This window comes from Mus pahari, chromosome 6, assembly GCF_900095145.1.
Source record: "Mus pahari chromosome 6, PAHARI_EIJ_v1.1, whole genome shotgun sequence".
Classification (NCBI taxonomy): domain Eukaryota; kingdom Metazoa; phylum Chordata; class Mammalia; order Rodentia; family Muridae; genus Mus; species Mus pahari.
The window spans coordinates 105,996,796-106,012,307 of NC_034595.1; the positions used below are offsets into that span (position 1 = coordinate 105,996,796).

The 15,512-nt window shown below is 52.3% G+C and overlaps 1 protein-coding gene across 1 annotated transcript in view; it reads left to right on the plus strand.

The window, feature by feature from the left end:
- Positions 1 to 15,512, plus strand: part of Morn1 (MORN repeat containing 1) — a 61,931-nt gene that overhangs the window by 26,714 nt on the left and 19,705 nt on the right. The gene's annotated exons all lie outside the window — the stretch shown is intronic.

The window sequence follows — 15,512 nt, forward strand, 5'->3', positions numbered from 1 at the left end:
TTTTTTTTTGGTTTTTCGAGACAGGGTTTCTCTGTATAGCTCTGGCTGTCCTGGAACTCACTTGGTAGACCAGGCTGGCCTCGAACTCAGAAATCCGCTTGCCTCTGCCTCCCGAGTGCTGGGATTGCTTGTTGCTTACGAATCACAATGTAATATCTAGATATGTAATAATATGTAATATCGGATATGCAGGATGTAACCCCTGTGAAAGGGTCATTTAACCCTTGAAGAGGTCACAAGTCACATGTTAGGAGCTGCTTTCCTAGGTGACTAGAAAGACAAAACCGAGCGTTAGAAAACTGCAGCACATCCCAGACCCGAAACCAAGGGTGGACGTGGCACGGAGCCTCTTAGTTCCCCACGGCTTACATATAACCCTGGAGTAGTTAGTGGTGGCTGGTTGGATTGTCAGTTAATTTTTGAAGCAATCTTGCTATGTAGGTCACACAGACATCTTCCCCTGCCTCAGCTCTGTTAGTACTAGAAGTATGGGTGTATGCCACCCACAATTCCTGGCAAAAGCCAGGGTTTGACAAAACATTTCTGGTCATCACAAGTCTACCTCAGCCATGTCTTTCCCGCCTGCCTGTTGCTTCACTGTGGCTGCCAATGGGAACCAGAGTTTTACCTCGCACCCCCTTTGTCCTTGCAAACTACACACAGCCCTAAGTCAAGTCCCTTTCTTTGGGGCTAGTACAGAGCTTCGCTCACCAGGTGGCTGTCCAGTCACAGTCACGCGGCTACCCTGAAGATTCCATTTAGGCTTACTCCCACCCTGACACAACTCCCTCACAGGAGCGCTCCTGCCCCCAAGTCTGTTCTTGCCTTTTGCCTGCCTCAACCTTTCAGCCCAGGAACCTTCATGCTGGCGTTGGGCAGGAATGACTCGACTCCCTCTGTCCTTCTGTCCCTCCCTTCCCTCCCTCCCTTCCTCCCTCCCTCTCTCCCTTATTCTTCTCTCTTCCGATGACTTAGCCTCTTCACAGGCTAGAGCTTCCTGTACTCTAACTCTGCCCCATCTGCTATCCTGGCTGTATAGCCTGTGCCCCCACCCCCCCAGCAAGCCTCACTCATCTGGCTGTCACAGGCTGTCCTACCTGTTGTGATGCCTAAGCTCTCCTGAGCCTCCTTGGGTTCATCACAAGGCTTCTGGGCCCATGGCCTCCACGGTACTCCTGACAATTAATTGCTGATGGCTTGTGCTCTCTGCAGTTTTGTTATTCACGGGGCAGAGGAAGGACAAAAGGGAGAATGGTGAGGTGAAAGGTCACAGCCTCGGCAGCACACACCTTTGGGGTATCCCCAGTAATCCTGCCGGCTGATGGTCAGAGGTCTTTGCCAGGGCAGCAGCATCTCTGACAACACGAGGATTGTCCCGACGCCCGACAGTCATCCTGAGAAGCAGCAGAGGCTGCAGATCCTTCCACAGAAACACAAAGACTGGGGTGAGGGCTCATATTCCTTCCTTATGAGCAAGCTATAGGCTCCAGAGGCCAAACGGACCCTGTATACCCATGAACAGAAGCCATGCTGATTTGGCCTGGGGGCTGACAGATCCAGTGAACCCCAGGAGGCAGCTTAGTCCATCTCCCCCTTCGTCTGTCTCCACCTCAGTCACAGGAGCAATTTCATGCTGCATTGGCAGAATAGTTCTCATATTTCTGCATAAAAATACTCACTGGGCGCCACGCCTTCTGCTCTGAGAGATTTTCAGAGCCAAGTACTGCTGTCTCAATGAAAACCAGGCCCCAGATTTCAGAGCTTGTTCTATGCTGCTGAAAGTGCCTACCCTGTCTCTTGCAGGCAGCTCCCCAGTGTGGCTCAGAGCCTATGTGATATTATCATAGGACAGTCTAAGAAGAGGTTACGCAGGGGTACAGGGGTCCACTGCACACTCAGGGTTAACACAGGAGCCAAGCTTACCAAGGGTCCCAGGGTTCCAGGGACCCCAGCACACTCAGGGTTGACATAGGAGCCAAGGCCAGGTTCAACGTGAGACCTGTAAGGTGTTTGTCACCTTGGGGTCTCAGGGCACCCAGAAGTCACAAAAAGCATGAGTCTCCATTCAGAAGAACCACCAAGCTTTGAATCTGACACCTCAAGTCTGATGTGGCCTTGGTGATTCTAGGCAAACACTCTGACTCCATCCCTGGCCACTGATCCCTGTTGGGAGCTCCTGGAGGGCTGACCAGCACCCCTGGACCAGGCTGTGAGAGCCTGGATGCCTTTTCCATTTGTATAACTGGACTCTGCTGATTCTGTAATGAGGTCACCAACCTCCACAGGCCACGTGTACAACCATCCCACCCCCCACCATGCCATGTATGGGAGGGCTAGGTGAGGTAGACGCACTTAAATAGACCGAACCAAGGTAGCAGGCCAAGGGCCCAGAAGATGTCTTTCTACCTATTTCTACCTTCCTTAAAACTTTCTTGCCTGAGTCTCATGAAATGGGCAAATCTTTGCTCTTTGCCCTGTCTGCCCCTCTGTCACAACAGGTAGGGTAAAGGGTCCAGGAGTGGCCCCTGGCAGGCAGTTTCAGGCCCTTGGATCCCACTGGGAGCTGAGCTGTTCTCTAGGAAAGGGCCCCATGGATTCCCATCCTTCTGCAGGAGTCTGTCAGCCCCCCGGGGCTCCAGGACCAAGCAGAGACAGTGCTCTCTACAGCTCCTTCCATTCTTCTGTTGCCATTTGCTGCATAAAAGACCCAGATCTCTGTCAGGAAAGTGCAAAGGCCCAAGCCTAGAGGGACAGCAAGAGCCCAGGAGAGGCAGCTCTGCTCCCCACCCCCACCCCAGCCTGGCCAGCGGTGACAAAGTAGAGCACACCCTTCACATGCGCGCCATCCTTCAGGCTTACCCTTCATTTCTGTGATCCATCTAGACAGATTTATTGTACTCCTCATTTTCAAACTTGGATCGAGTTAAGCTCGTTTTCCTGCTTGATATCAGTGTAACATCCAAAGCTGCCCTTTCTTTCCAGGTACTCTCTCCTGTCAGTCTGCCTAACACCCAGTGACTGCTCTGCCCCAGTGATCCCAGCAGAACTTTCAGGGTCCCCACCTCGCACCTCCAGTTTCCTACTCTGGCCTGGAGCGCTTCAGAGAGTGGAGGAGCCCACTGACCATTTTCATCTCCTCCCCAGACTTTCTGCAAAGCCTTTAAGTCACTCCAGAAGTTTAACTGTCCTGGGCAAGAGCAAGGTCTGAAAAAGAAACCCTCCACTGCATGATGAGTGCCCCTGTGGCTGGAAAGCCTGAATGTCGCAGCTTAGAACACAGCCTGGCGCAGGCTTCTCCCACATCTGGGGCTGCCCCTAGAGCCCCTCTCTGGGTTGGCAGAGAGGAGGCGTCCGGGAAGGCATGCCCCAACCTGTGACAGGAGCTAGAAGGCAAGCCCTACACAGGCGTGCCAAGCTGTGCCTCGAGATTCCAGCCAAAGCAGTTTTATTGTGTCAGGGGAAAGTGGACCAGGGACTGTGTCCTTAGAGTGGACTTCAGTATTTAAAAACTAACAAACAGAAACTGATCATCTTGCTCTTGTCCCTGGCATGGTTCCTTTGTTCTCTCCCTGGGTCCCTGGAGCCAACATTCTCCCTTCTAGGCAGATCCTTGCCAAGGGCCTGTGAGGCCGCCTCAGGCCCTGTGGTTCTGAGTGCTATGTGAAGGACTGAGGGACAGCTTGGCAGCAAGAGCTTGGAGCTGCTTCCTATGCTGACGGGGAGGAGGCAGGCATCATGGGCCCTGTGGATAGGAGGTCCTGACTGGTCATCTCAGGAAGTGTCCACTTACCTCTAGACAAGTCACTAAGGAGCAAGGCAGAGACAAGAGCCCACCGAGCTCAGTCAGGAGACATTGACTACGTGAAGGCCTGCGTGAAGAGAATGAGGACCTTCATGGCTCTTGTTCTTGCTGAGACACCTTAGAATGGTGCAGGGCACATAAGACACCACGAGCAGCCACATGCAGAGCCAGAGACAAGGATGGGTCTCGTCCCTCTCCTTCCCCCGCGCTCCAGCTGATGAGCAGATACATGGGACTGACCTGTGTTCCCGACAAATGCAGGCTTTGCTGTGAGCCAGATGAGTGCTCAGGGTGAGCGATGGTTGCTGTTACCAAACAACACAGTAGTAGCTTCCACTCCACTGGCGTTTGCTTCTTCCTCATACAGAAGCCAGGGGCAGGGGCAGGGGCAGGTCTGTCACCAGCTGTGGAGCCCCAGCTCCTGTCTTTTATTCTGCTCTATGTCATTTTTGTTTACCATGGCGTGATCCTAGATGCTTCTGACATCATGCTAAATCTTATTAAACAGGAAGGAGAACATGTGAGGGGCAGAACTCGATCATATAGCCACATATCTGTCACATAGAGATAAGCATAGCGTGCCAACAAAGATTAGGCTCCATTGTTAGAGAAGAAGGGGAAACTGGACACTGGGCGTCTCTGCCAAGTAGAAATTCCATCAAGGTACACCATCCATGCTGCGTACACAGATGGATTTCAGAGAGGTTCCCCATCACCACTTTAGGTGCAGACTCTGCACCTATGACAAAGGCTGTCCCATTGTGACTCCCAAAGCCCATAACACCCCAGACCAGGTGCTATGACGACAATGGGCTCGAGGCTGTAAGAGCACTGGTAGTGAGCAGGCCAGGCGGCTGCTTCTGCCAAAGCAGCAGCGAGTGGAGAAAGGGCCACAATGGCCTCAGCTGACTTGGAATTGCAGGAGTTTTCCAGGTTGACCCACAGTCTCTGCTCGGGGTCATTCATGTGAGAGCGAGGGGGACAAGCCACCTAGCCCACTCCCACCATGTACTCCCAGAGGACAGCGTGTTCACCCAACCTGCCGTTTCACACCTTTGGGTGCCGAGGGGTTTCTGCTTGGAGCAAACCAGCCCGGAGGTCAGGCTGCCCTGAGGAGGAGCAGGGAAGGAGACTGTGGGGGACACGGAGCACACGTGAGTCAGACCTGAGACTACAGCGGAGAGAGCGGAGGCGGGCGCACACTTTAAAGCAATTACAGCGTTTCAACGAGTTCCCAAAGCCTGAGTCCAACAGCCATGGGTAGAGGGAGTCCTATCTCCCAAGGTAGCAACAGCCCTGCCCCTCTGCAGACAAGTGGTGCCCCAATCTACCCTCAGTTCCCCTGGACTGAAAGATCACAGGCTTACCTGTGACACAGTGGCCTAGTGAGAGGGAACTAGACACAGCTGGCAGGAGGGCTTCAGGAGGCATTGTCCCTGGGTGGAGGCTACTGATCCCCCACAAAGACTGGAGTCAGACCAGCCCCTTTACCCCCACCTGTAGGTAGACTTCTTAAGGTTTGCTAAGCATGTGCCAGCTACCAGGTCATTGAGGCCACTCCTCTGAGGCATCCCTGGCCTTGGCCCACTGTGCCTCCAACTGCCACTCATTGGTCTGGGATTCCAGACAATTCAGGAAACAAACCCTCTAAAAAAACTCGTGTTTCCACTTTCACAAATAATGAAACGAAGAGAAACGATACGCTCTGCGTCGGGAGCCCTAAAGTCAGTAATAGGTAATTGCAAAATGTGGTATTTCATTATTCTGTTGGTATGAAATATTTCAGTTGTTTCAATTGTTTTTAAGTTTCCAGTAGACTATTTGCATTTCGATGAGCAGAACTGACAATTCCTAGGCGTGGATTATTGCCAGATATTGCAAGTCCTATTTTGGATAAATTACAGCACCCAGATTTCAGCAACAAAGCACATTGATTTTATATTCAAAGGGCTTTTTATATTTAGTCTCTTAACCTTTTGTAATTCCCACCCACAGCTTGAGGCGCAGAGCCCTTTGTGTTCCTTGTTCTCGGTGGGGCGTCTGCCTCGCCCCGCAATTTGGGCCCATTGACTCATGCGGCAGGTGCGGATGATTGCGGGTGGACTTGGTGGGTGCGGGCTGCTGATTGCAGGATGGAGAGGTGGGCTCTGGGCCCCTGGCTCAGACAATCCCTTGCAAATTAGCTTTGGGAACCTAGAAGAGCCATTGCAGTAAGAGGTCAGATTTCTCCTCTCCCCCCTCCCTGTCTGTCTGTCTGTCTGTCTGTCTGTCTCTCTCTCTCTCTCTCTCTCTCTCTCTCTCTCTCTCTCTCTCTCTCGTCTCCCTGTCTCTCTCTGTGTGTCTCCCTGTCTCTCCCTGTCACTCTCCCTGTCTCTGTCTCTCTCTCACTGTCTCTCTCTGTCTCTCCCTGTCTGTCACTCTCCCTGTCTCTTTCTGTCACTCATGCACAAAGCCACCCTGCTGCATGTTTGCAGTTGGTATGAATGGTCTCTCTTTTTCATGTGTTGGATAAATGATTTTGAGTATTCATTGAATTAGATATGTGAAGAATCAATTGTTACTGTATGGCAATTTTAAAAACCAAGGTGCCCTTTGCCGCTAATTCAGTCTTGCCAATAAAGTGGCGTAATGTTTAGCAGAAAATTTCTGGAAATTTTCATCGCCTCGCAGGGTGACACTGCATTTTAATATTAATTGTCTGTGGTTAATTACCGCAAAATAGCCCAAGAGAGCCATATTTCTAAAGTGAAGTTTGTACTATAAATTCTTTTGTAACAAATTATTATATGGAGAGAAAGTCACAGGAAAATATAATATAAAAATGTGTATTGTTTCCCATACCAAGGCAGCGATGGAAGTGGAAGTTTGCTCAGATGCCAGTCTGTGCAGACACACAGAGGGCTTGTGTGCGGGGGGGGGGGGTCCCCTCTTGTTAACCCTGAGCAAGTTCAGCCTGCAGTGTGACATGCAGGCAGGGTGGAGGAGGAGGACATCTCTGCTCCCCCCCCCCCTCAGCTGCCCCTTCAGCATGACCTGGTTCCTTTTTTCTCTTGAGTCAAGTTGAATCTCTCTCACTGTCTCCCTCCCCTGGGGCTTCTTAGTTCTCACAGGTTCTCTCTTTTCACATCTATCTTTGTCTTTATTTATGGGAAGAAGACATGTTCATGCCATGGTATAGAGAGAGAGAAGTCAGAGCCCAGCTATCCAGAGTTGGTTCTTTCCTAACATTCTATGGTTCCAGGGGATCAAACTCAGGTCAGAGGTCAGGCTTAGCAGCAGGCCTCTACCTGCTGAGCTATCTCACCTGCCCCCCCCCCCAGGTTTTCAATCTCTCTCTCTCTCTCTCTCTCTCTCTCTCTCTCTCTCTCTCTCTCTCTCTCCTTGTCCTAAGCAAAATCAATCCTGAAATTATTAAGTCTTCATAATGAGGACATATCTGGGATCTGGGGCCCATGTGAGCATTGAAGACAGAGCCTAAGTGGCATAAAGAAGGCTCACTGTGTGGCATGGTCTGAGCCTGAGGTTAGAGGAGGCTCTGTGAGGACCATGTTGGTTACAGAGTCAGGACACTAGAGTAGCTCCAGGGAGTCCCTGCCTTGAGAGCCCTGAGGCAAGAGGTCAGATGTGGAAAATGAGACCCTCAGAAGCCAAAGGGCGTTTGAGTACAGCACCTGTATTATAGGCAAATGTGGACTAGATGTGGGTGTGGCTCTGAGTACCTGTGTACAAACAGCTGGACCTGTGAGCAGCCCCCATCCCCAGCAGCAAAGAGCAGGCACAGCACCTGGTGCTGCAGGCTCTCACACTGGCTTTATGAGAACTGTGTAGAGGTGAGGCCCCGCAGAGCTGGATGGGAGGGGAACTAGTAAGAGTGTCTGCCAGAGGTGGGCGCTCCAGCCACAGGGGGCAGGCACTGCAGGCCAGCCTGAGACAACTGGGCATTTAAATGAAGAATGACCCTGAATCAAAGGCCACTGAGTAGTGTGCGCCTGAATCTAGAGGAAGCATGTCTAGGGTGTCATGTAAGGCTAATGGCATGTGGCATTTTATGTGGCATTTTATGTGGCCTTGGAGCCCCATAAAACCCTGTCAGAGTCCAAGGGAAAGAGATAGTACCCAGTGGAACCTGGAAGCTGTCACTGTAACCAAACCCCAGAGTGGACCCTTAATAATTTCACAGAACGTCCGTTCCACCCAGGGATGGGAGCAGACCTGAGGCCACTTTTGCCAAAAACTCACAGTCTGCTTCCAACTATAATAGGACCTGTGACAGACAGACAGACTTTCCCCAGAGGGCGTAACCTGGAACTTTCATAAGTCCCAGGGTCACAGCAGTCAGGAAAAGGCCACGGTCTCTGGCCTTGAGCTCCTGTCATGGGCAGGTGCTCTGTGAGTTGCAGTGAAAGGTTGGGAAGCCTTAGGGTAATTGCAGGCCCTGATATCTGCTGTGTCTACAGCTGTCTGTAGAATTGAGACATTTTATCTTGATGGACTTTTGCTGTACTAGGGATGGAAGCCAGGGCCTTGCAAATACCAGCACACAAATACCACTGAGCCACACCCCTCGTTCCCCAATAGCTTTTATGAGTAAAGAAAGAAAAGACCTTCCTCCCCTCCTCCCTGCAGTTTCCTAAGAGAGTCTGCAGTTGCTGGACAGGTTTGAGCAGCACCTTGATGTCGAGATGGAGCCTGCAGCCCTTGCAGCCCTTTTGTGCCCATCCACCCAAGCAGAGGAACCTCACTGGTCTCAGTAGCTGTGGTCCACAGTAGGACCGTGGGCAGCTGTAGCAGCCTTAAAGGAGCCTGGTTCTTCCCATCCACCTTTGGCCCCACTGTTCTGTTTTGAGCTGGACATCTGATTCCCCCTAGCTCTCAGAACCAGGAGGCCTCCCCACCACTGCCAGAAAGGAGGTGGTGACATGCTCTAGCGTGGTGCAGGCCTCCTGGGACAGCAAATCACGGCAGTGACCCTCTCAGATGGCCCCATCTGCACTGGAAGCATTGCATCCTGAATGGTAGATTGGTCACATGTATGGTCACTGCACGGGTGGCCCTGCTGACTCTGCTGTCATCTTCTGCTGACAGTGCCAATGCAGAACCCATTCCGGGGCAGAGAGAGAGAGAGAGAGAGAGAGGGAAGGGGAGAGGGAAGTATGGTCTGCTCCATGGAGGACCTTGGTAGAGGCAGCAGGGACAAGCAGATCTCCAGACCAGGGTCTGTCTCCATGGGAACAGTAGCTCTCTCCTGCCCCAGGCCTTACAGTCTCGTGCCTGCTGTCTCGGGAGACCCTCAGGGCTGAGATCACCGTCTTGTATGACTCTGGGCCCCTCTGAAGTCCTCCCACCAGACAGCAAGGTTGCCTGTATCCTGACCAGCCTTGAGGCCAGTTTTGTTGTGTTTCTTTTTTTAATTTTTATTTTTAAATAGGATCTATGAGGCAGGTGGCGGTGCATGTCTTTAATCCCAGCACTCATGAGGAAGAGGCGGGGGTCGGGAGGGTCTCTGAGTTCAAAGCCACCCTGGTCTACGCGGAGCAAGTTCCAGGACAGGAAGAGCTACACAGAGAAACCCTGTCTCAAAACAAACAAACAAAAAAACAAAACAGAAAAACCCAAGCCAAAACAAAAATAAAACAAAACAGTGTCTGTGAAGTCCTGCTTGTTCTGAACTCACTCATGTAGACCAGGCTGGACTTAAACCCGTAAGAGATTCCCCTGCCTCAGCCTCCTAAGGTGTGTGCTATTACACCCAGCTCCAGGAACAGAGATGAAGGAAATGAGAGAGAAGCCAAGACAAGAACAGCTGCAATACTGACCTCGCGGCCCCTTCTTGCCTGCTACTCCCCTGCACCCAGCACCCCTTGTCAACTTGCTCTGTGAGTGCTGGCATGAGGTTGGACAGAGTAGGAACCCCAACCATTCCTAATCCTGTGATCAGAGCCCTGTTCATTTGTGGCCTTGACCCAGGGCTCTCTAGTCAGTTTCTTTTTTTTTTTTTTTTTTTTTTGAGACAGGGTTTCTCTGTGTAGCCCTGGCTGTCCTGGAACTCACTTTGTAGACCAGGCTGTCCTCGAACTCAGAAATACGCCTGCCTCTACCTCCCAAGTGCTGGGATTAAAAGCGTGCGCCACCACCGCCTGGCTTCTAGTCAGTTTCTGCTCGCTCAAGGACTGTGAGTATCCATTCAGCCCAGGGACATAAGGGTCTCATACTGCATGCTACAGCTACTTAGCGTGGGGCAGTTTCAGGGGGGCTACAGGCTTAGTGGACACCCAGACTTGTATCTGGGCTGACTTTGCTGCCTGCTTTTCTGCTCTTGCTAACCGGCTGCCCCAGACAGCTGCTGCTTCTGAGCAGAGCTGCCTGCAGATGAAATGTGATCAGGAACCCCACATAAGCAGGCACCTGGGAACCCCATACTAGCTCCTCCTGGCCTGAGGCCCTTCCAGCATCCCCACAGGGCCTGCTGCTGTCCCAGTGGCCCAGCCTTGCTGTTTCACTGTATACAAACAGCTTGGCTGGAGAGAGCCTCCTGAAGGCGAGGAGTGGGTGGGGGTGTCAGAAACAGACTCAGAAAGAACCTCGAATTAGCCCAAGTCTTGGAAGCTTGCCAGCAGCAGCACGCTGGCTTCCCTGTTCCAAGGCAGTTCTGACACAGAGCTCCAGAGGCAGGCATGGAACAGCCGCGTGCCTGAGGCTGTGAGTTTCACAAAGGAGTTTCCAACTGGCTTAGGCGTGGCACAGAGCGTGGGCTCTTTAGAAAAAAGGAAAAAAAAGTCACATGGGCAGGCAGGGGCTCATGCCTTTTACCTCAACACTTGGGAGGCTGAAATAGGATTTCAAGGCTGGCCGGGGCTCCATAGCTCTAGACCACCCGGGCTATATAATGAAACCCTGCTTTTTTTTTTTTTTTTTTTAAAGCCACCATGAAGAACTCAAGCAGGTGAGTCACTCCAGTGTTCACACTCTGGGTCCCAAGGCAAGCTCTCGAAAAACACTCAGAGTATGGGAAACAGGGCTGTAGCTAAGGATAAGCGCCTCATGGCCCCTTTGCCTCTCCTGCCCCCTTGAGCATCAAACATGCAACATAGGCAACTCAGAGGAGCAAAGTTTCATTTTGGCTCATGGTTTTCAGGGTTTCTGTCCATGGCCAGTTGGCCCCATGCACTTAGGCAAGATGCTGTAGCAGCAGGAACACATAACTGAGGAAGGTCTTCTTTCCATATATTAGTGTGTGTGGTAGCAGGTGGAGCCGGAGGTGCTCGTGCACAGCTTTTACATGTGCACTGGGGATCCAAACTCAGGTTCTCAGGCTTGGTCAGCAAGTTCTTTACCAACTGAGCCAGCTCACCTACCTCCCTCTTCACTTCTTGATGGACAGAAACCACTGAGAGTAGATTAGAGGCCTGATATAACCTTCACATCTATGCTCCAGTGACCTGATATAACCTTCAAATCTATGCCCCAATGACCTGATATAAACTTCAAATCTATGCCCCAGTGACCTGATTCTCTTCAGAGTTTCTTCAACCTCCCAAAACAGTGCCACCAGCTGGAGACTATGAGAGACATTTCAAACCATTCCTCAGCCCAACCGGAAGTAAAAACAACCCATAGGGCAGGTCACCTGCAGGGCAGTGGGGCACTCTTGGCCCTGTGGCCCTGTGGCCCCGTGTGCCTGGGCCTGTTCCCCGACTTGTAAAGGGAGCAGTGGGTGATCCCTGGGTGTGTGCAAGCTGTGTAAGAAGTGCTTAATCAGACTCTGGTCCTGGAAGCCTCCAGGTGCCTCACATGGCTGCTGGCCCGTGGAAAGCTAACTAAGGAATATGAGAGCTAGAGGGCTGCATGCTAGGGAGGCCCGTGCAGAGACTGGGTAGAAATCAGGCACTGCTGCCCACTGCTTTAGGGGTGGAACCTCTGTCAGCAGATGGTGATCCAGCCACAGCAGGGCCAAAAGAACCAGAGCATCCCTAAATGATCAGGGCAGCCATACTGACAGCACAGGAACCCTTACCTGGACACCTGGGCAGTTGTCAAAACCCAGGGTGCCTGCCTGGCCTTGGCGGGATGCACAGCTCCTCTAGGTGTCCTTTTGATGGGAACCCTACCGCTAACGTACCCAGGCCCTGCACTGTTCCTTGGCTAATGGAGTGCACATGGAAGACTAATGCACTGTGTCTGGTCACCTCCAGGCGAGTCCACTCCATCCCCTCGGGGCTAGTAACATTTGAGATTTTGAATTCACTTAAGCAAAGAAAATATCTCAGCCTCCGGCCTGTGCTGCTCCTGGCGAGCCCTGGGCCCAGGGCGGCTGTTTCACGGTGAGGCCTGTCCTCAGTCTTGTTTATTCCTGCAGTTTCTCTGCCTTCTGCCTCTGTGTCCTACACAGGTGATTAGGGAGTCTAATTGGTTTGCCTGTAAAAAAGATAATTAATTGGTATTTCCTTCACGGAGAGGTCAGGCTGCCCGCTCTGATCCCTAGCAGAGCCTCTTCCCCGACTCCAGAGCCCCCTCCCTTGAGGTGGTAGAGCAACCTTTATCTTGCTGATAAAGTCATAATTGCCACCCGCACTGGCAGGCCTTAGGGTTGGTTTCCAGAGATTGAGAGTCCTGTTCCTGGGTCCCTTGACTGGGAGAGGTAAGCAGATGTAGCTCCAAGGCAGAGGAGCTTCCAAAAATGTGGCAGAAATATCCATAGCGCTTGGTAGCTACAAAGTATCTGCCGCAAAACCCTTGCCCCAGAACTGGTGCAAGTGAGAACCACAACCCCACAGCCAAGGGTGGTCTCTCCTCTGCAGGGATGGCGTGGAGTAATGAGAAGTGTTGGAATACCTCTCCCTGGCGTCTCTTCAAGCACTGCAAGTGACTGACTCCCTGCCCCCTCCCCGCCCCCACCCACAGCTGTCCATGGCTGGAAGGCAGCCACTCCTATTGACAGCACTGTCCCCCTATCTGATAACAGCTCTGTGGCTTATCGCTCCTCGGCAGTAAGATCTTAAGCCTTGAGGAGGCTCTCGAAGCCTTTAGCCTTATCTCTCTTATGGTTCAGCTCCATAGGTTTGCAGACAGGGTGGACGCAGGTGAAGTGGTTGCCCCGGAGTGAACTGAGCAGGAGGTCAGACACAGCACAACCAGAGAGATTCCCGGCAGCTGGGGCGAAACTGGTCAGGACATCCCCAGGTGTTACCTGCATCAGTCCGTGTAGCATGATGGGAAGGGAACAACGAGCCCTGGGGACACAAGAGGTGGCTGGTGAGAGGGACTCTAGCGCTATCTGAAGAATGGGTAGCCTCAGGGTGCAGAGGGAAAGGGCTCAGTCTGGGGATTGAGGAAGGGGTTGCTCTCTGGCACCCCAACAGGCATCTGAACCAGTCTTACGCTGGGGGTGGGGTGAGAAGTGAGTTAAAGGGCAGCCTGGGGACAGAGAGCCCAGGTGGGACCATTACAGCCTGGGCTCACACACAGGAGGAATAGTGAGAGGAGTGGGAACACAGAACTGGACAAAGGCTGTCTGTCTGTTAAGGGGGAGAATGGGAGTTGTGTCTGGAGGCCCAAATGCTTGTGGCTGTACTATGTGGATATCCTGGGACAGTGTATGGCTATTGCAGGAAACTGTGTATCTGTTCTCCCAGGAGTCAGCAGTTGGGGCTCGGCTGGATGAATGTGACACTCACCTACCTTCACAAGAAGTGAGAGGGGGTCTGCTCAGAAGAATAGAGAACAACTTATGTGAGGGGCACCTGCAGCAGGGCCTGGTGTGGTGTGGGGCTGGGCAGTAGCCAGTGATGATGGGGTAGGACAGGTGACAGTCCCCCCCCCCAGCCTGGGTGCAGAGGGACAGGTGATAGTTCCCCCCACCCCCGAGCTTGAGTACAGAGGGACAGCTGACAGTCCCCTGAAGCCTGGGTACAGAGGGACTGGTGACAGTCCCTGCCCTGAAACCAAACCTGTGTGCAGAGGAACAGGTGACAGTCCCCCCCTGAAACCTGTGTGCAGAGGGATAGGTGACAGTTCCCCCCACTGAAACGTGTGTGCAGAGGGACAGGTGACAGTTCCTCTGAAGCCTGGGTACAGAGGGACAGGTGACAGTCTCCCCCAAAGCTTGGGTACAGAGGGACAGGTGACAGTCCCCCTGAAACCTGTGTGCAGAGGAACAGGTGACAGTCCCCGCCCTGAAACCTGTGTGCAGAGGGATAGGTGACAGTCCCCCCCCCAAAGCCTGGGTACAGAGGGACAGGTGACAGTCCGCCCCCCCCCCCGAAACCTGGGTGCAGAGGATACTGACTGTGTTCTTATGAAACCTGGGTCCTCATCCGCCGTGGACAAGCCATGGACAGAAGCATACATGTTCCTGGGTGGTGGAACTGTCAGTCAGCTTCACCTCACACTTTTGTTTTGATTTTTTTGTTGTTGTTTTTTGGTTTTTTTTGTTTTTTTTTTTGTTGTTTTTTGTTTTTTGTTTTTTTGGTTTTTCGAGACAGGGTTTCTCTGTGTAGCCCTGGCTGTTCTGGAACTCACTCTGTAGACCAGGCTGGCCTCGAACTCAGAAATCCGCCTNTTAAAGGCATGCGCCACCACGCCTGGCTCACCTCACACTTCTGAGAGCAATCAGCACGGCCTCCAGCTGGCAATCCTGCCAAGTGGCCCCTTTCCTCCAGAGGCCATGCGTCTCCCCTCCTCTAAGAGCTCCCACCAGATATGCACAGGGCTAGTATAGGGGGAGCCGCTGAGGACCTGAGGGAGCAAGCAGTCTGTTATGCCCCAAGGATCTAAGAGGCAAAGGCAGGAAGTGAAGGTCTCTCACTTGTAACAAGTGTTGTGGCCTACCAGGCAGCTTCTTTCTTAGGGTAGGGAGAGGTCTGCCACACATCCAGATGGCCTCAAGTGCCAACCTTGTGTAGATTGAGGAGCTGGACTTTCAGGTCCCCACTGCTCTGTGTCATCCTTCCCATGAAGCAGTGTGGTTAGCATCAGTCATGTGAACGTCATGTTGTTGTCATGGCTATCATTCACCTTGTCTGAACTTCTAGTTTCCAGCAAGAACATGGCAGCAGGGAGGTCATCAGATGGGAGTACAGATGAACAGTGCTGAGCAGATGCTCTGGAGGTGCCGGCCAGCCGCTGTGACTTCTGGAGAAGTCCTTTAGCAGTGCGGCCAGAACCTCCTAGCCTAAGGGAGGCAGACACTCATACCTTTGGTCCGGATATATTTATTTGCCCATCAGATCCTTGCTGGGTCTGTAGACTATTCCACTCGCTAGAACCGGTACATGGCCAGTCAGAGCCTGACATACAGGGCCACCCAGCAGTCACCCCAACTGCACAAGCCTCTGAGATGTGAAGACGGAGCTGGGGTCTTAATGCCAGAAGTTGCTCCTTTTGTTTGTTTGTTTGTTTTCTTTGTTTTTTTGAGACCCAGTTTCTCTGTAACCCTGGCTGTCCTGGAACTTGCTCTGAAGGAGGTGGCAGGGCACAGTCCACATGGTCCTCCAGTGTACAGAGAGCTGGAAACCGTGTTGTCAGCATTGTAGTTCCCAGTCACTGCCTAGGACATCAGTGGTGCAAGGCACAGAGCTGCAGGGAAGGACATTAGCTCAGGAATGCCCTTGCATAAGAAAAAGGTTTTTATTAATGCACCATAAGACAAAATTAATACACCTCCGAGAGAAATAATTCTCCCACCTGTAATTTGGAGCTATTCCAGAGGCCC